Source organism: Magallana gigas, chromosome 3 (genome assembly GCF_963853765.1).
Source record: "Magallana gigas chromosome 3, xbMagGiga1.1, whole genome shotgun sequence".
NCBI lineage: Eukaryota > Metazoa > Mollusca > Bivalvia > Ostreida > Ostreidae > Magallana > Magallana gigas.
In genome coordinates, this window is record NC_088855.1 from 39,631,466 (window position 1) to 39,653,020 (window position 21,555).

Sequence of the window (21,555 nt, forward strand, 5' to 3'; positions counted from 1 at the left end):
ATTTTATCTAATTAGAAAAAATAGAGAGTTCTTCAAGCTTTATACAGCTACGAGCTTTTCATACTATAAAATGAAAATGCTCGACTTTTTATTAGAATGCGGAACACGCTAGCACTATAGCGTATTCATTAAATAAGCATAAACAAATGCAATTTTTTAACGTTTTTTAAATATATATAAAAATCCTAAACAATCATATACATTAAGTATGAATGTGATATCAGATTATTTCGGTATTTCAAGATGGCGTCTGGTTATCAACAACAGACATGTAACTACATTTGTCGCTTGTATTACTTAAAGAAAATCTTTTTTAAGGGTATACGCATGACACTCTTTTTTCTTTATTCTCTTTTACATCCTCTTTGATTGTCTTTCATACATCTAACCTAGAAGGACGTTATCGTCCTTTTTTGGGTTAAATTTTGAAGTGACAGAGACGTAATGTTAGGTCTTGATTCACAATTTCGTAGCTCTTACATTTGATTGTCAAGGTATTTGATTTCAACCGTTTTTGTGGGATCACATTTACGATAAGTTTGGTTTTCAGCCGTTGAATGACCTGTTGAAGTAGTATCTACATGTACATGTATGTTTAGGTCATTGCTGGTAGTGGCCATATGAAGTCGTTTTCCTAGAAGCAAGAAATCCAATAGTTTCATACTTTCATTTCACTTAGTCAGTGATTGTAAATCCTTGTTAAAAATTATTTTTTTTATCAAAATTCTAATTTGTAAATATATTTTTTTTTCATTCAAAAATGATAAATGAATTCACCTAACAAAAGGATATAATATGTATTATAGAGAAATTGGACATATATATTTACATGTTCCTTTTTACCACAACTGCCACCAACAGCACTAGTAAAGATACAGTGCAACCACAGAGTATGATAATGATTACTTGGTTATTACACTTTTCTTTCGTATGTCTTTCAATCTCTACAAACAAGTTAGAAAAAAGAAACAAGTTTACCGGCAAGACCAGTCTTTCTATCTTGTAGATTATCTGAAATATTTTACATTTAATGTGTTTTAGAATTCGAAAAAAAAACTTGTTTTGTTTCCTTAAAAAGTAGATAAACAATGTAATATATTTGATATGATTGATGTTATAGTTAGGTTTAAGCATACTCCAATTATGCTGTAACATTCATCACACTGACATTTCTCCGAGCATTGTATTCCATGGTAACCAGAAGGACATGGTTTAACACATTCCATTCCAAAGGAACCTATGCATACTAATGATTATTATTTTTTTTAATATATAACACAACCAGTATATGACAGCATTTTATTTGATACCGGTTAATGAATTGTGCAATTAACATATTATAAATATTAAATCATATATGACATATTAGATTTCAAATGTCATTTCTAATACATGTTCCAGCATTCATTTTATGGAAAATTACACATTATCTCACGAGAACATTGATATTGCCGACAATTGTCAACAAATAAAACATTTTAGTCTTATAATACCATGTGGTAAATGTTTGAAATAATATTATCTTAAAACTTCAGTATTGTGCAATGGATTTTAAATTATAGCCTTGCAATATACACAAAAAGGAAATCTTCATATTTTTACTGTAATTAAAGAATATCTTATCTTGAACACCTTTGTGCTTTTGGTAAAAATGATATACCATAGGAAAGGTTACCTAAAAAAATGTAATTTACTTTTAACAATTTGCAAGATATAATTAACTTAATGCTAGCTGGCGTTTTTAGACTCATCTAAAGTGCAATTTGCTTTTAAGAAAAAATCAAATATGTCAAATTGCGAAAAGAGTTAATAAACACGTTTTGATGTTTAAAGTGAAATATTTGCTTTTAAAAAATAAATTTCTCATATTAAAAGATCCACTGACGGTATTTTAACACCATTGTTAGATTTATTCGAAAAGTTTTGTGTGGAAAAGTAAAGAATATTTGTGGATTCACTAAAGTCAAGTCTTAACATTTTTTCACAGAGAAGTAAAAAATCTTTAAAATGCAAATGCAAATGAAGACATATACAGTCAATTCAAGCAATTTGCACTACATACGCCATAGCATAGCATAACATTGAAATTACATACCATAGCACTGAATTCTCATAACATAGAATTGGAATCTTATGTCATTGGATAAATCTTATGCCATTGCATACAATCTTATAGCACATCATTGAATTCTCATTCGTCATAGCATATCATAGTATAGCTGCAACATTGAGTATAATTTCAACTAAATTTTAAATGATTTTTTAAAAGAAAAAATGTTTTATTTGTAGATAAATGGTTACCTGTTTTTGTTTTAAATATTTTACTGTGTAAGTTATGGAACTCTTCGAACTCTTCTCTTTATGCGGAGGCGGTTTTGTTCGAACCTCATTTCATATCATAGCACACAATACCATACAATACTACATCATTAAGCCTTTCATTTCAATTACTTAAAGCATTACATACAAATCTCATAGCACTGCATGAAAATCTCATAGCATCGCATAAAAATTGTAAAAGAAAATCCGGTGGAGAACTGTAAGACAAAACACAGAACGAAAATTCAATTGTAATAGTGTATGTTATAACAAAGTAAAAAAGTAAAACGTGACCGATGCCCTGTAAAATAAATTCAGGGGGGGGGGGTGGTTTGAGTGGGGGTTTGGGCTCTGGGAAATTTTAGCTTTGATGAGTTAAATATTTTTTTTTTGGGATTATCTTCTTGCACATTATTGTATGACTTGACTGTTAATCACCTACAGAATACGACCTTAGAGAGACAAAAACAAGGACATTCTCCATTCCTGGTTTTTTGTGAATAAAACTTGAGTTGTTGCGACCCGAATGTCTAATTACCGTGTTTTCATTCTAGTTAAACAATTAGTCAAAAAACCTAATAAACTGAAGCTCTTGACAACTTTTCATGGCGTAGTTTTGTTTAATCAGTTGCTTGGGCTAAAAATGACTTCTTCCAAGATTCTAATCAATTTGATGTTTATTCGCTGCGTCGCCTTGACGTCTTAACTAATTCAAAATGATGTAGTAGTCAGATTCCTATGGCTTGGTAAATGTACTAGTACAATCTCCGTAAATAAACTTTAAAACAAGTGAAACTTGCACAAAAGTTAACCACAATAAAAAGCAAAATGAGCATACTATATATTTCGATTTATTTTGATATTGACTTTAGGTCTATAGACACTTTGTAAGTAGAAATTAAAAATTTCTTTTACGAGTTAATTTCTGCACCGGCTTAATCGACCATCAACTATAGTTTGTGTACCGTTAAAAACAGAATACGTAATATTTTGACATATTATTTTTTTCATTTATTTGTTGGGGGTTTAACAATGTCTATGCCAAATTTTTTTTACTCAAATTCGTCTATTAAAAAGGAAAATATATGGGTTGTAACAATTATTTCCAACAAAAAACCCTAGTAAATTGAATTCTTTCCGTATATAAAATTTCAATAGGAACACGATTACGATGCCTTAATTCATCAATACCTTTTTCAATCAATGGAGATTACCTTAATATATATACAAAGCAGAAGAAATGTGCAAATAATTTTGAGTATTAAAGATCAACTTTTGTTTCAGATACAACCTGTTGTAGTCTCCTATGAGCATTTTCCGTTTATTGCGTTACAATTGTCACACCGACATTTCTTTGAGCATTGTATACCATGATATCCATCATGACACGTATTAACACATTCCAAACCAAAGGAACCAATACATGCTAATAACACAGGGCGAAAAACCATCTTTAAGCAAGTCCTTAAAGGTGGCTTAAAGGTGACTTAAAGGAGCTTAAAGGCTATACAACCTTTAAGCCGCCTTTAAGTCACCTTTAAGCAAGTGCTTATAGGTCCTTAATGTCCAAACTTCTTTAAGCCACCTTTAAGCCACCTTTAAGCATCTTTAAGTGGCATTTACGCTCTCTTTACACTGCCTTTACACTGTCTTTAAGTGGCCTTTAAGTCATAGTGATCAAGCTGAACAATAAAAACATATATTAAATGCAAAAGCTCTTTTATAGAGATGGGAGGGGGTCATCCGAGTGATAATATAATTTCCAAGGAAGGGGGGGGGGTGTTCCAGGCGGTTTTAATCGTCGCTCCATTAAACACAGATCGCTATCATCAACACCGCTCCGATGGACACAGATTGCCGTTATAAAATTCTTTATAATTTTTGGGGGGTTTCAAAATTATTGTAGGGATGAGCGCAGTCTCTGTATCTTAATATGTGCATAAAACTAATTAAAGTATGTTTGTTTCCTATTATAAATTAATCGGTGAAAAAAATCTCTCTCTCTCTCTCTCTCTCTCTCTCTCTCTCTCCTCTCTCTCTCTCTCTCTCAGTTCATCCGGTTATAAAACAAGATAAAGATAATGAACCAAAAATGCATGATTTAATTTGTTAATCGGTTTAAGGTTTGTATTTTTTTTTCAATTTTCATTATTTCTAACTCTCGATCTGCTAGATACATGTTAAAGATGAAAAGACTCTCAACTGCCTTTGTTATATCGGGCAGGATATTACTGCGTTGTTTGTCTAGACATAGTTTTGTTCGTTTGTGTATATCTAATTAGAGTCAATTGTTTGTCCAACTTAAGAAAACCCCTGGAACTAACACAGAATATACAAGATATACACAACAGTTGTGTCGTGTGCCCAGGTGCATGTTTGTGTATATCTGATTAAAGTCTATTGTTTGTCCAACTTAAGAAAACCCCTGGAACTAACACAGAATATACAAGATATACACAACAGGTGTGTCGTGTGTCCAGGTGCACGTCAGGGTTTCTAAAGGCGTTGAATCTTAGTATGTATGAGTATACGATAAGTCTAGTGAATAAAAATTAATTTACATTTGTAATTCATTTTCAAAGTATTATTTCCTAGCTCTGGGTTTCAAAGATGTTACGTCTACAAATTAACGATACATGTATGTAAGAGTAAAATCTTGAGGCTAATTAATTAATGTACCGGTGATCATAAATAGGGGTTGATTAATATGTCAAATAAACCCGGCCTGGCACATCATACAATTGTATGTACAAGTCATTTGCAATTGCCACATGCAGTAAATACGTCACCGGTAATTGGTAATTTCGTTTGTTATAGAATTGATAGTTTAAAAATCATGTACATACAATTACATGTAAATATTTAAACATATTGGAACGTCGCCGCGATCATGAAAACCGGGAAATTGCGGGAAATTGAACAAATACCCTAATAGTATCAATGCATTTAATAAAAGAAATGATTTCATTTTCTTTCTTACATTTTTATAGCTATAAATTAGATGAACGTAAATCTACTCGGTTTAAATTTATTAACTAAGAAAGCCTACTATAGTGAACCTAACGGTTTCCATTTAGGTATAATATATTTTTGTTCACTGAAGACCAAGTTCCGTATTTCATTCTAAATACATGCATGCATGTAATTTATAAAATAGATATAATTGATTGTTACAAACTGAATGGTTTGTCAAAATCTTTTCAAGTAAACACATTCAATACAGTGATTCAATATCCACTGATATATAGGATATAAAAACGCTCATATATATTTAAGTTGCCGTGGAGCAGAGGAAGTGTGGTGATGCTAGTAAACTAAGGGTCCCGGGTTCAATTCTCGCCGTGGCCGGTTTTTTTTTGTGTTTTTTTTTTTTATTTTTCTTTCTAGAACAAAAACCGTTTTAATACCTTTTCTTTCATAGAGTTAATACATTTTGTTGGAAATTAAGCACACTATTCAATAATTTTTTTTTAATGGCTTAAAGGTGGCTTAAAGGTAGTTTAAAGGTGGCTTAAAGGTGGCTTAAAGAAGTTTGGACATTAAGGACCTATAAGTTGTCCTTAAAGGTGGCTTAAAGGTGGCTTAAAGATAGTCTTTAAGCTGCCTTTAAGCCATCTTTACGCTTTCTTTAAGCCACCTTTAAGCAATACATATAGCTTAAAGGTGGCTTAAAGATCGTCTTTAAGCTACCTTTAAACACCTTTAAGCTACCTTTAAGGAGGACTTAAAGATGGTCATTCATCCTGTGTAAATAAAATTAAATAACATTTTATAAGATAAAGGATGAACTTTAAAAGAAAAACAAACAATCTTTGCTATGCATTATTTATCAAATTTCGATGGATCATTTTCGTATTGCCTACTTACATAAAATGTACAATGTGATCATAATCATAGAATTAAATTTAAATAGTTCTAATGATACAATACACAAAAATACATAACTATACAGACTAATCCATGAATATGCTTTTATAATACATGTACTATATTTTGTGATGAGAATGTAAAATAGCTGAAAAAATGAGTTCTTTATGTCGGTATTAACCATCTAGTACATGTACCTGTAACACGATATACACAAGAAAAGGACATGAATGATAACCAACCATGACATTTTCCTCCGATTGTTTCATAGCCGGCACAGCAATGTTTTCCTGTTGTTTAAGAAAAAAAATACAATAACAAATCTGTTTACAATTCAAAATATTTTTTTAAAGAATTTAATTTGTAGATCGTATTATTTTCAAAATAAGAAATGAATTGACCTTACAAATGTAAACTATTTTTTAGGGTAAAAACACTCTGGCTCAATAGGATTTAAATCTTCTATACAATATATTCCGAAGGAAACAAGAAAAAATGTTATAAAAAATGTTGTCATTAAGCACAGAGTGAATTCTCCGGTATAATAAGACCTATAAATTGTCCAGCGGAAGAAATTCATTAAACATCACATGATGGAAGTTTCCCTTTTTTTGTACTTTTGAGTTTACATAGAGACAGTTCTCTGAGAGATGCACATTTATTTAAAATGTATAAGAATGTGTTGCTGTTCCTTTTGTCAATGACATGTTATGAAGACAAATATCCCTAGAACATCACTACTCCTTCATAAAGGTTGAATTAAAGCAATATAAGCTGTATTTTTTTTAGATTTTTATTTTGCTGCAAAAACCTGCTAGTATGATAAGTCTGCCTATAAATTAAAGTTTTAAGATAAATAAGATTTGAAAAAATCATTATTTTTTGTCAGATGAAAGAGGAACATATAGCAAATCAATTTTTGTACAGGACGACAATAATTCCATTTTGCCCCAATTAAGGCTTATTAACGGTCTTCTCCACAAAAATTCGCCTAAAAGAAATTTAAAAACCATGATATTTTGTCATCTAAGTAGAAAATAACGTTTTGAAAAAAAAAAAAAAAAAATCTTCATGAAAATTGCAGCTCATATTGCTTTAAGTGTAATTGTAGTTTTAAAGGGGTTTCCCTTTATAGATTTTCATCAAATAATTGTAATTTAGGGCTATGTTGCAACATTGCATTGCAGTTATTTGGGTTGATTATTGCAGTCCAGGTATCGTTATTCATTGTTGAATGTAAAATAAATAGAATGAAGTTTGATAACACTACAACTACCAAACTAAAACTAGTAATGGGTAAGGCATGCATGTTCCCCTTTTTTGGCACAATTTGAAAATTAGGTTTGAAAAGTAGATGTGATTTGTATTTTTATGAAAAAAAAAATAAACCTACCTATAAGCATGCTCTCAATTTGGGGTACTATAATACACTGTTAAGCAGAACTAACGGTTAAACCGATTACTGGTGTGCCCGTCTAACACCAAATTTAAACATTTTATATATATACATTTAAGTCTTAGTCTCCTCCTTTAAAAACAATCCTAAAACTAGATAATTGTGGTCAACTTTAAAGCTACGTGCGTGAAGACTCTTTTTGTCTCAAAGGATTTTTCATTTTTAATTCTCATTGAAAGTTACAAACCATTTATTGTATTTATTTTAGAATAAAACTTTTAATGGACAGCTAATTGTCTTGATAAATGATGCAACCATATTTTTTGCATGTGCAATATGAGGCTACATCAAAAGTTAATGCGACTAAAAAAATTTTTTTATTATTCTATTGTTTATATTAAATGTATTTTACACCTACTTGTATGCTTTTTTAACATGTTTTGGAGTGAATCAATATATTGTTTGAAGTGTACTGGTTCAAGCATATAAAGCAATAATAAGTACAGTATTTTGACATTTCGTCGATGTAATTTAGATTTGAAACGCTGATATGAATCGGGATTACGTGTATATTACGTGTATTTATTTCATGCATGCATTTTTACATCGTCTTGTATGCATTTTGATCATGGTTAGGAGTGAATAAATATATTGTGTGAAATATCCCAGTATAAGCATGTCAAGCGATATAAAATACAGTATTTTGACTATACTATGGTGTCCTGATAGGGCCATTTGCGTTAGCGCGACATCGCGTTTAGATAAACGAGACATCGCGCTAACACACAACACGCCGTCGCGCTAACGCAACTTTGCACAACACGCCGTCGCGCTAACGCAACTTTGCACAACACGCCGTCGCGCTAACACACAACACACCGTCGCGCTAACGCAACTTTGCACAACACGCCGTCGCGCTAACACACAACACGCCGTCGCGCTAACACAACTTTGCATAACACGCCGTCGCGCTAACACACAACACGTCGTCGCGCTAACACACAACACGCCGTCGCGCTAACGCAACTTTGACAACACGCCGTCGCGCTAACACACAACACGCCGTCGCGCTAACACAACTTTGCATAACACGCCGTCGCGCTAACACACAACACGCCGTCGCGCTAACACACAACACACCGTCGCGCTAACACAACTTTGCACAACACGCCGTCGCGCTAACACAACTTTGCAAGTTTCACAGTTTAGTAGGAAGTCGTGTCCGGAAATATCAGACTGCGCATGCTTAAATATGTAGGCATGCACGCAAGCATGGATGAAAAATAAATAAAATGTACTTTGAAATATATATATTATTTTCATTTATCATCAATGCATATGAATAAAAATATAGTTACTAGTGTGTCACTGTATAAGGATATGAATTATTATAAAATCTACCAATTGATACATATACCTTAAATATTTAATAAAATTCATTAAATCAACAATAATATATTCATGACACATAGGCGTCGCAACCGGGGCTAAGTTATACCTAACCATTAGGAACATAGTAGAATAGAGGGTTCAGCCCCCCCCCCCCCCACACACTTTTTTTCGCAGGAAACATAATTGTTCCGTAATGTACGTTTGAAAGATTTAGAAGTTTGAGTAAAAGGCATAACCCCCCACCCTCCCACGGATTAGGATTTTCATGATTTTGGGAATTAGGTTTTTTTCTCTCAATATTTCTGAGGATCAGTCTAGCCCCCACTTTCAATTTGCTCCCGACGCCAGTGTGACATGTTATATACCTGTAATTTTACATTTTAAAATTTCTTTGCTTTGGTAATATACAGAGCACCTAATATGAATTTGTGACATGTACAAGTTATAGATATATCATTGCTGAATTAATTAATTACATCAAATATTTAAGGTAAATTTATCAATTGGTAGATTTATTAATAATTTATAGGCCTACAAATTTCAGCATGCGCAGTCTAATATTTCCGGACACGACTTCCTACTAGACTGTGAAACTTGCAAAGTTGCGTTGGCGCGACGGCGTGTTGTGCAAAGTTTTGTTAGCGCGACGGCGTGTTGTGTGTTAGCGCGATAATGTATTATGTGTTAGCGCGACGGCGTGTTGTGTGTTAGCGCGACGGCGTGTTGTGCAAAGTTGCGTTAGCGCGACGGCGTGTTGTGTGTTAGCGCGATGTCTCGTTTATCTGAACGCGATGTCACGCTAACGCAAATGGCCCTATCCGGACACCATACTATACGCCGATTTAGTTCGGGTTTGAAACACCAATATAATTCCGGTTTGAAAATTGTACTTTAATTAATCGAGACCGAAGTTCATAATATAAACTTAGCTTCCAACAGATGCATGATTAAAATAAAAGAATATTTTTTTTAAAAAGAAAGCAAGCCAAGATAGCTGAATGTAAATTGTGTTCTGAAAAGGAAGCAACTTCTGGTTGTACCACTCACAGATTTGTTGGTCCTCCTCTAAAAACACCAAGTCTGTCATCAAATGTCCAATGAAAAAAACGATAACTGTCGAAAATCAAATTAATAAAAATAGCATTCACGACAATAGTGCTGCCATATCAGTCGGTCAAGTCGATGGTAATGATGTAGAGCCAAGTCCCGGAAGGTTTTATGATCATGAAATCGTATCATTTGTATGAAGATCTTTTATAAAAATATTCGTTTGCAATACAAAATCCCCTTAGACTTGTTTGTGTATTTAAACCTAAAGTTGTAGAAGGAGCATTTTAATCTTAAGTTTTTCCATTCTAGTAGATGAACGTAGTTTGGACACAGAGGTATTTATGATTATCGAAATATTGAGCAAAAAGCGGGGGAAGCAGAAACTGTGCACATATTATAGTAAGTGATTCGGACGAAGGAAAGCTATCGACAGATACAAAGCCAGATAATCCAATTTCTGCATTTGTTGAATTTATTAGGCCTGCGATTCATTCTTGTTGATGTAAATCCGAATAGTATGAACTTTAATGTGTAAAGGTATTTTTGTGTACACATTCAAATCGAACGATAAAGTGACAAATATCATGCATCAAAACTCAATGTCTCCAACCAGATAATCTTATGTTATTGATGGTAAATGTTTGTTGCAGGTACAAAATAACTTTCTCTATACTCGTGGATCTACACCGCTCCTTTTCGTCAAAGATATTACGAGACTGTTGTGCTTTGGAATGTGCAGCTGAGACGGCAATCTGATTAAACTCAGCTGTTCTGATACGATACCGTTCGAGAGCGGTAGCGTATCAGAACAGCTGATTTTATTCAGATTGCTGAGACGGAAACTACATGTACCTGTTATGCAGATTATTTTGGATAATAGTGAACTACACAGGGCGAAAAACCATCTTTAAGCAAGTCCTTAAAGGTGGCTTAAAGGTGACTTAAAGGAGCTTAAAGGCTATACAACCTTTAAGCCGCCTTTAAGTCACCTTTAAGCAAGTGCTTATAGGTCCTTAATGTCCAACCTTCTTTAAGCCACCTTTAAGCATCTTTAAGTGGCATTTACGCTCTCTTTACACTGCCTTTACACTGTCTTTAAGTGGCCTTTAAGTCAATATTGATCAAGCTGAACAATAAAAACATATATTAAATGCAAAAGCTCTTTTATAGAGATGGGAGGGGGTCATCCGAGTGATAATATAATTTCCAAGGAAGGGGGGGGGGTGTTCCAGGCGGTTTTAATCGTCGCTCCATTAAACGCAGATCGCTATCATCAGCACCGCTCCGATGGACACAGATTGCCGTTATAAAATTCTTTATAATTTTTGGGGGGTTTCAAAATTATTGTAGGGATGAGCGCAGTCTCTGTATCTTAATATGTGCATAAAACTAATTAAAGTATGTTTGTTTTCTATCATAAATTAATCGGTGAAAAAAATCTCTAAATCTCTCTCTCTCTCTCTCTCTCTCTCTCTCTCTCTCTCTCTCTCTCTCTCTCTCTCTCTCTCAGTTCATCCGGTTATTAAACAAAATAAAGATAATGAACCAAAAATGCATGATTTAATTTGTTAATCGGTTTAAGGTTTGTATTTTTTTTTTCAATTTTCATTATTTCTAACTCTAGATCTGCTAGATACATGTTAAAGATGAAAAGACTCTCAACTGCCTTTGTTATATCGGGCAGGATATTACTGCGTTGTTTGTCTAGACATAGTTTTGTTCGTTTGTGTATATCTAATTAGAGTCTATTGTTTGTCCAACTTAAGAAAACCCCTGGAACTAACACAGAATATACAAGATATACACAACAGTTGTGTCGTGTGCCTAGGTGCATGTTTGTGTATATCTAATTAAAGTCTATTGTTTGTCCAACTTCAAGTTCAAGTTCAAGTTCTTTATTCCAAGAGACAAATGTCTCATAGGTTATACATATGAACATATACATATTAAATAAACAGTAAGAACAACAAAGTGTACATACTGTAGATTCCTAATTAACCGCGAGGAATTAATATCCGCGTAAAATCGCGAGAAGCACCCTTCGCGGATTTTAAAACCTCGCTATTATTTTCTAAGAGTTCAAAACTATAAGAAATAAGGATGGAAATTCCATGTTCGCGATTTTATATTCTCGCGATTTGATCCGAAACCACCAGATCGCGGAATTAAGTACTCGCGTAATATAAGGAATTTACAGTAATCAATTTGGATAATTCACATGGAGAGTTCGTTGCTTGTTTGCATAATATAAATATTTACCTAAATTACACAGTTCTTTAGTATTAGAGGTAGATAATAACTGTATAACTTTATAGACACTTGGTTTTCGGGAGTAGTATTTTTTAATATACTTATCTCTTAAACTACAAAGTGATGGACAAATAAGTAAAAAATGGAACTCATCTTCAATTACATTTAAGTTGCAAGATTCACATTTTCGACAATCACGTGTTAAATTATCATACCTCCCTGTTTCAATCTTTAAGTCATGTGAGGAAAACCAAACCGTAAGCGTGTAATTAATTTACGATATTTTACATGAATTGGTTTCTTTAGGTAAACTTGTAAACAAAAATGATCAACAACATGTTTATATAATATACATTTTGATGCATTGCTTATATCGTTAACAACTTTTTGTTTAAAGACATCACACATTCTATTAAATATAATATCTAAAATAACAGACTCTTTCATAGTACTTTGATATAAATCGGCTAAGCCTAAGATGGACAATTCTTTCCTAATATTTGAAATCCATATGTCATTACTTTTCACCATGTCTTCGTAGCATGCTTTTAAAATACAGTTTTTACTGTTTCTCAATTTAAACCAGTATTTAAAAAAATTTTGTTTCCTGAAAATCTCTAATGGAAATCTACCTACTTCATAATAAACTGCACTGTTGCAAGTATTTTTTCTGACACCCAAAACCTTCTTACAAAAATTTATATAAACATTTTCTACATCTTGACCTTTATGGAATCCCCAAATTTCAGCACCATAACTAAGTACACTTTTTACATAAGTATCAAAAACATTCAATTGAGTTTCAACATTAAAATTCAAATCTTTCATTTTACTAGATATGCTGAACATTGCTTTATTTCCCTGTGCTGCACAGTGCTTTTGTGTAGATAAAAATTTACCATTGTAGTTAAACAACATACCAAGATAGTTAAATTGATTCACTACTTCTACGTATTTGCTATTGTATTCCCATTTTTCATTATCTTTAACACATTTTCCGTTTCTAAAAATTACAATTTTGGTTTTTTGTACATTAACAGATAAGTTCCATTCATCAGTATATCTGTGCAATGTGTTCAGCATATCCTGTAAACCCTCGGGCGATTCTGCCAAAAGGACAGTATCATCAGCATACATAATTAAAAACATATTAATCATTTGTAATTCAATTGATGTACAATTACTATTTATAAAATATCTTTCAAAATCATTAAGGTACATTGAAAATAATAATGGAGACAATATTTCACCTTGTAGAACTCAAGCTGAGATTCTAAATGTTTCTGTAACTGTACCTTTATGTTTAACACATGCTCTTACATTCTTATATAGAGACTTAATAATACGTAACAATTTTCCTCCAAAACCCTCCATTTGCAATTTATACCATAGTTTTGATCTATCAATTAAGTCAAAGGCCTTTGTATAATCCACAAAACAACAGTACAATCTTTTTTTGTTTTTTAAAGTTCTACTTATGAGATTCTGTAGTACAAATATCGCATCAATTGTACCTACCCCTGGTTTAAAACCAAACTGAGCATCAGTAATGATATTATATCTCTGGTCCCATTCTAACAATCTAGTATTTATAATACTTGTAAATAGTTTTGCCAAGCAACTAACTAATGTGATACCTCTATAATTGTTTAAATCTTGCATTTCACCTTTTTTAAAAATTGGTACAATACAACCTTTTGACCAATTGTCTGGGTAAAAACCAGAGTCAAATATATTATTAAAAAGTCTACACAAAATAGGTATCATAACCTCTTTACATTTCGAAAAAAATTCATTAATTACACCATCTTCAGCATTACTCTTGTTACTTTTCAGTTTCAAAATAGCTTTCTCAACCTCTAATTCTGAAATACACACATCTAACTCTTCAATACATGGTAATATATATAATAAACTTAAGAAAACCCCTGGAACTAACACAGAATATACAAGATATACACAACAGGTGTGTCGTGTGCCCAGGTGCACGTCAGGGTTTCTAAAGGCGTTGAATCTTAGTATGTACGAGTATACGATAAGTCTAGTGAATAAAAGTTAATTTACATTTGTAATTCATTTTCAAAGTATTATTTCCTAGCTCTGGGTTTCAAAGATGTTACGTCTACAAATTAACGATACATGTATGTAAGAGTAAAATTTTGAGGCTCATTAATTAATGTACCGGTGATCATAAATAGGGGTTGATTATTTAAATATATGTATAAGGGTAAATATGTCAAATATACCCGGCCTGGCACATCATACAATTGTATGTACAAGTCATTTGCAATTGCCACATGCAGTAAATACGTCACCGGTAATTGGTAATTTTGTTTGTTATAGAATTGATAGTTTATAAATCATGTACATACAATTACATGTAAATATTTAAACATATTGGAACGGCGCCGCGATCATGAAAACCGGGAAATTGCGGGAAATTGAACAAATACCCTAATAGTATCAATTCATTTAATAAAAGAAATGATTTCATTTTCTTTCTTACATTTTTATAGCTATAAATAAGATGAACGTATATCTACTCGGTTTAAATTTATTAACTACATGTAAGAAAGCCTACTATAGTGAACCTAACGGTTTCCATTTAGGTATAATATATTTTTGTTCACTGAAGACCAAGTTCCGTATTTCATTCTAAATACATGCATGCATGTAATTTATAAATTAGATATAAGTGATTGTTACAAACTGAATGGGTTGTCAAAATCTTTTCAAGTAAACACATTCAATACAGTGATTCAATATCCACTGATATATAGGATATAAAAACGCTTTTATATATGTAAGTTGCCGTGGCGCAGAGGATGTGTGGTGATGCTAGTAAACTAAGGGTCCGGGTTCAACTCTCGCCGTGGCCGGTTTTGTTTTTTTTGTTTTTTTTTTTCATTTTTCTTTCTAGAACAAAAACCGTTTTAATACCTTTTCTTTCATAAAGTTTATACATTTTGTTGGAAATTAAGCACAATATTGAATTAATTTTTGTTTTAATGGCTTAAAGGTGGCTTAAAGGTAGCTTAAAGGTGGCTTAAAGAAGTTTGGACATTAAGGACCTATAAGTTGTCCTTAAAGGTGGCTTAAAGGTGGCTTAAAGATAGTCTTTAAGCTGCCTTTAAGCCATCTTTACGCTTTCTTTAAGCCACCTTTAAGCAATACATATAGCTTAAAGGTAGCTTAAAGGTGGCTTAAAGATCGTCTTTAAGCTACCTTTAAACACCTTTAAGCTATCTTAAGGAGGACTTAAAGATGGTCATTCATCCTGTGCTACGTACTAGAAACTTTTAATGCGGGTTAACTCAAAAGGAAATTTTCAACGTAATACTTTGGTTGACTCTTGTCCAATCAGATCGTAGATAGAGGAGCTTAGACATAAAACCGCCCATGACCAGAAAGTAGGTCACCCAAATTATCAATAGTTATAAAGTGACAAATCAAGGTCCAGTGTATCCTATACTAATGTAAGTTTGAAGCATTTTAAAATTTATTTGGCTAGGGACAACGATGGTCTATATGAATTAAGAAATGTCAGCTTTAAGTACGAGTAATAATATTTATAAGTATAAATAAGGGTGAATTAAGCATAAGCTTTTAATAGGCGTGAACTCTAGAAAAGTTTCAACGTAACGTTTTAACTGACCTCTGGCCAATCAGATCGTAATAGGGCGGAGTTTAGACATTGTCGCTTGTGACTTCAATGGGAGAACGAAAGAAAGAGAGAGATTAATGTAGTAAATTATAGGTGATGCAGATCATCAAATCATCACCAGTCATAATCAAATAGTCATTCATCAACAGGCAAAAATATTAAGGTCTATATTACATGTATATCCTGTATAAAGTGTTTAAAAGTAATATTGTTAAAGAAATTGTGGCCGTCGACAGCAATGTTTTCATATACATGTACGGATGACATAACTAACTAGGAACATTTCACGGAGTCAAGCATTATCAAATTATATGATATTACAAAAAGGATTTCAAGTTTTTAAGCATTTCACAGCTACATGCTTTCCACACTTTATAAAATGTTCAGTTTTTCATTAGCGAGGCACAACACACTAGCACTACTTCGTATACATCCACTAAGCATATTCAGATGCATTGTTATATATTAAAAAACCGTCAAAAACCTTTAAAATAAGAAACTAAGATCGTGAACAATTATATCAAATGTAATATCAGATGTTTTAGGTTTCACAGCATGGCAAATGATCGTCAACAACAAACTTGTAGCTTCATTTGTCACTGTCATTATGCAAAGAAAATCGTTTTGATAGTATACGCACTACACTCATTTTTCTTCATTCTTTTTTACATCCTTTTTAATTGTCTTCCATTCATCTAACCTAGGAGGACGTTTATCGTTCTCTTTATGGTTTAATTTTGAAGTGACAGAGACGTAGTGTTTAGATCTTGATTCACTATTCCGTAGCTCTTCCATCTGATTGTCAAGGTATTTGATTTTGATCATTTTTGTCGGGTCGCATACAAGGTAGGTTTGGTTTTCAGCAGTTGAAAAACCTGCAGAGGTCGGATCTATGTTTACAAGTCCATGCTGGTAGTGGCCATATGAAGTCGTTTTCCTAGAAGTAAGAAACCCAATAAGGTTTCATTTTTATAAAATGTTGTCAGTGATCGTTAATCTTTGTTAAAAATATTTCTATCTTCAAAACTTTAATTAGTAATAAAATTTTGTTTACTGTAAAAATGACTAATAAATTTATAAAACAAAAGGATATAGATATATGTACAATAGATAATTGGATGTCTATGTTTACCTTTTAACCACAACTGCCACCAACAGCACTAGTAAAGATACAATGCAACTACAGAGTATGATGATGATTACTTGGTTATAACACCTTTCTTTCGTATGTCTTTCACTCTCTACAAACATGTTAAAAACAAAATTAGCTACGAGACCGGTGGGGGTTTTTCTCTTGTAAATTATCTGAAAAATTGTACACTTAAGGTAGTCCTATACTCGGCACTAAATGGGCTAGCTTCTGTCTCTAAATTTAAACCGGTTTTAGTAAAAGAAAAAGAAAAACTCGGGGGGGGGGGGTCAAAACAAAGAAGATATATGCATACCTGAGATCCTGGTTAATCAGAAACTTCGTTTTTCATTTTACTTTAACAGAATCGAGTTTCTCAACATTAATCATTTCTATCTCTCATAGAATATATATATTACCGTTCTAATTGCTTATTATTGCAATTGTTTACAACAGCGATGTAGAGCAAAATCAATACCGGGTATCTAAAACGCTTCGTTAAAGTCGAACCGATATTGTAAAATCCGTATTATGACGTAGTGCGATATTCGGACTACTTTAATATGTCTAAGAATTTAAAATAAACTTGTTTTGTTTTCTTAATAAAAGAGTAGATAAAAATGTAATATATTTGATATGATTGAATATGACCTGTTGTTACAGTTAGGTTAGAGCATACTCCAGTTATGCTGTTACATTCATCACACTGACATTTTTCCGAGCATTGTATTCCATGGTAACCAGAAGGACATGGTTTAACACATTCCATTCCAAAGGAACCTATGCATGCTAAAGATGAATATTCTGTTATATATATACAATAACCAATATCTGACGTTCTATTGTTTACCGGTTAATTAATTATGTAGCTTACAGATTATAGATATTAAATCATCTTTATTATAGATTTCTATTGTTATGCAATAATTTTTTTAATTTAATTTTTAGTACATGTAATATACACCTTATTTAACAAAAACATTGGCACCCAAGTTAAAGGGGCATGGTCACGATTTTGGTCAAATTTTATTTTTCTGTTTTTATTTTTTACCATGCTTTATCAATGCATTTCTAATGATCAAATGAAATTTAGATGCCCGTCGATGGGTTTTAAGCAAGATACAGGGCTCACAATTCTTCGTCATGTAAACAAGGCTCGTGCCCTGTTTTTGTTTACAGTACCAGTAAAAATCTTTTTCAAGATGATTTGTCTATATTCTTATTCATTTTAATTAAGCTTAAATAAACAGTTCCTAACGATTAACACATTCATTTTAGGTCTTAAACTGGAATTTTCAATTCAACATTCAAAATGTAATCAAAAGCTTTGTTTATATTGCGAGGAATTGTAAGCTCTGTAACTCGCTTATAACTTATCAAATGACACTCAAATTTTGGTTGCCTATAAAAAATGCTTACTGAAGCTTTATAAATATTAGAATCGAAATTTTTGACTAAAATCGTGACCATGCCCCTTTAAGCATTTCTGTTTTATAAAGCTATGTTAAAATATTTGAAATGGTATACTAGTATTATCTTAAACCTCAGTATTGTGCAAAAATTCAATAAGAACTTTGCAATATACAAAAAAGAGAAATCTTCATATTTTAACAGTAATTCAAGAAAACGATGTACACGTATATCTTATCTTGAAAACCTCTGTGCTGTTGACAGAAATGATGAAAGACCATACGACTAGAAAAGGCTACCTAAATAACTTTAAATTTATTTTAAGCAATTTGTTAGAAAATTAAACCAGGGCTAAAATGACATTGTTGTACCCGTCTAAAGTGCATGTTGATAATGCGAAAAATTCTAAAATATCATATAATAGATTATTGCGTAAAGAGTTAAGGTAGAGACCTACTCACAAAATTAATAAGTTTTCTCATAATTTCTCATTTGATTTGTTAAAATTAATGTATGAAGGACCTGATTAACACATAAATGGATATCTTGATGCATCTCAGATAGTACCGATAGATGGCCCTCTTTAGTATAAGTTTAAAAGGTTTAAAAACCAATTTCATTTCCAAGTTTACTGCCTATAATGTATACTGCCCATATCAAAGGCTTTTGAACAGTATAGTGTATGTCTAAGGGAGAGGGGGATACGTGTTTCACAGACATCTCTTCTTAAAGCAAATATCTCATATAACACATAAGACACACTGAAACAATTTTAAGGTGGAAGGCTACATCGTCACAAACATGTCTGACTTCCGTTCAAAACGCCATTGTGTTCCGGATTGATAACATTATGTCGTGGTACAAAATAGCTATACACCGTTTAATTGAACTCTTCTAATTAAGGAGACGAGATAGGACTGAAATCACCAAAACGCTTAGAAAATATGTCAATTTTCTTCCTGTTAAAAGCTTTTAACTAACATTGATTATCAGCTGTTTTGTACGGAAAACGTGGACTCTAAATAATATACCGTTTCCCTGCTCTGCTGCTATTGGCAAACATTTTTGTCATGTCATCTGCAACAGACGATCATACATATGTGGCGGGTTATCGATATAGGTAAGCAGATGTCAAATGTTCATTTAAACTATATATGTATGATGAATATAAAACGAAAGTACCGTAGTACGATCTCTTGAATTGATCCTAACTTCCCAAATTAAAAAAAAAAAAATTTGCAGTAAAAGACTTTCACTGAAACTTTGACATTAAACTAATGTATTTTGATTTAAATAGATACAGCTAGGTAGCAATAGCAGTAGAAGCCCGGATTTGCAAGCAAAATGAGGGAAAGACAGGATTCTGAAAAGGAGCATGTTTTTCATTTCCACACATGCATGTGTATCACTATGGACATCTAATGTATGTATTAATATGCGTATGGTTGTTGTTTATAATTGCTATTGTATATAAAAAAGTAAAAGGCAATTTATGATATAATTAACTACTAATATTTTGTTCTGAAGAGTTAAATATATATAATGCATTCATCAATAATATAATTTTTCAGCTTCAAACATTATCATAAGCACTACTTATCTTATATCTACATATTTAGCATAGACTTGTTCCTTTTTTAATTTTTCTTCGTGATTTTTGTTAATTGAAAAATTGATCCCAAGATATTTGAGACCATGTAAAATAAAGAAAGACAACTTTTAAACAGGATCTTTCATACCAAGATTTTTGCAATAATTAAGTATTTCCTTTAATTTTTCAATTTCATTCAATTTCTTTTCTTTATCCCATTCACCAACGAATATTGTTTATATTTTCAGGTTTTTGAGGGATTTTGTCCAGCAGTTTGCTTTAACAGAATTTTTTTATATTTTAGTTTCATATTTATGTGGATTCCAATAAAAATCATACAAACTTCATTCATGATTTTTTTGTTTTTCATTTCTAAACTTAATAACATTTCACTTTCATAAGAATTTTAAAACAGAAATGTTTAAAAATTTGATAAATAAGGGGTTATCTGGAACCAGACTGATATTTTGAAAATTCTCTAGAAAATAGTGTATTGTATTTTGAGGTATATTATTGTTGAATACTGTGCCTAGTATTGGTAACAAATGCATGCAACAAAAATCTCCTACACTTATTTGGTGTAGAGATCCACCTTAATTCTATACATTCAAGACAATGGTTTATCATCTGATTTGAATTATATTGGTTCTTATGAAACTACACCTTAAGCAGGTGAAAAAATACCACCTTTGTCCTTCAGTTGCATAATCATTTGATTAAGTTTTTGGTCTCTCTATATAGGGTAAATGTCTAGTTTATTTAAAATCTGAAACTAATTCGAAGAAAATTTAAGAATACGAAGTTTTGATTTTCATGTTATTTTTAAGCGTTATACAAGTAAATATAGGCTATATCAACTATATATAAAAGATATTACAAATGATTTTATGACAACTAACCGTAACATTTTGCATCGAATGTTCTATAGTCTGAACAACATCTTCTCTCTTGTCTGCTATATAAAAGAAAGTAAAAGCTTTCTACGAAGGAAGAAACCATCTTTATATGCATAGAGTCTAACGTGCCAATAAACCATACTGTTTTAAAAAATAAACTTACTTTCCAGGTTCAAAGCATTCTGGATCAACAGGTTTTGCCACGTCTTTGCAATATACGCAGAAAGGGACAAACAATTTTATTAAAATGTGTGCCATTGAACGTAGCAAATATGGGCAAGTAAACCTATCATGACTGTATGAATTGTTAATTGAAAGACTTTCCTTGAAAATCACATGATAAGGAAATTTTATAGATATAGTTTAATTTAAATGCCAGCAGTTTGACTGCTTGGTGTTCACGAGTAAAGAGGATATTTTAAAGAATGCATTAATTTTGATGCTTTTAACCCTTATTTTGATAGTTTTAGCCCCATCCCTACCTCCAAGGGGACAGAGGCCATGAATTTCACAATTTTAACTTCTCTTTACCCAGAGATGCTCTGCAAAATTTGGTTGAAATTGGTTTTGTGGTTCTAGGGAAGAAGCTAA

The 21,555-nt window shown here is 32.1% G+C and overlaps 1 long non-coding RNA gene across 3 annotated transcripts; it reads right to left on the minus strand.

Moving 5' to 3' along the window:
* Nucleotides 1-1,172: 1,172 nt before the first annotated feature.
* LOC136273947 (uncharacterized) lies at nucleotides 1,173-21,287 on the minus strand. 3 transcript variants are annotated; one of them, XR_010712178.1, is made up of 3 exons: nucleotides 21,128-21,287; nucleotides 20,968-21,023; nucleotides 1,173-1,246 (listed from the first exon to the last, which is right to left on the minus strand). It is a non-coding gene; the product is annotated as an uncharacterized lncRNA (long non-coding RNA). The 3 variants fall into 3 exon arrangements; XR_010712177.1 differs by lacking the exon at nucleotides 1,173-1,246 and adding an exon at nucleotides 11,462-16,875; XR_010712176.1 differs by lacking the exon at nucleotides 1,173-1,246 and adding an exon at nucleotides 20,696-20,834.
* Nucleotides 21,288-21,555: the final 268 nt, after the last annotated feature.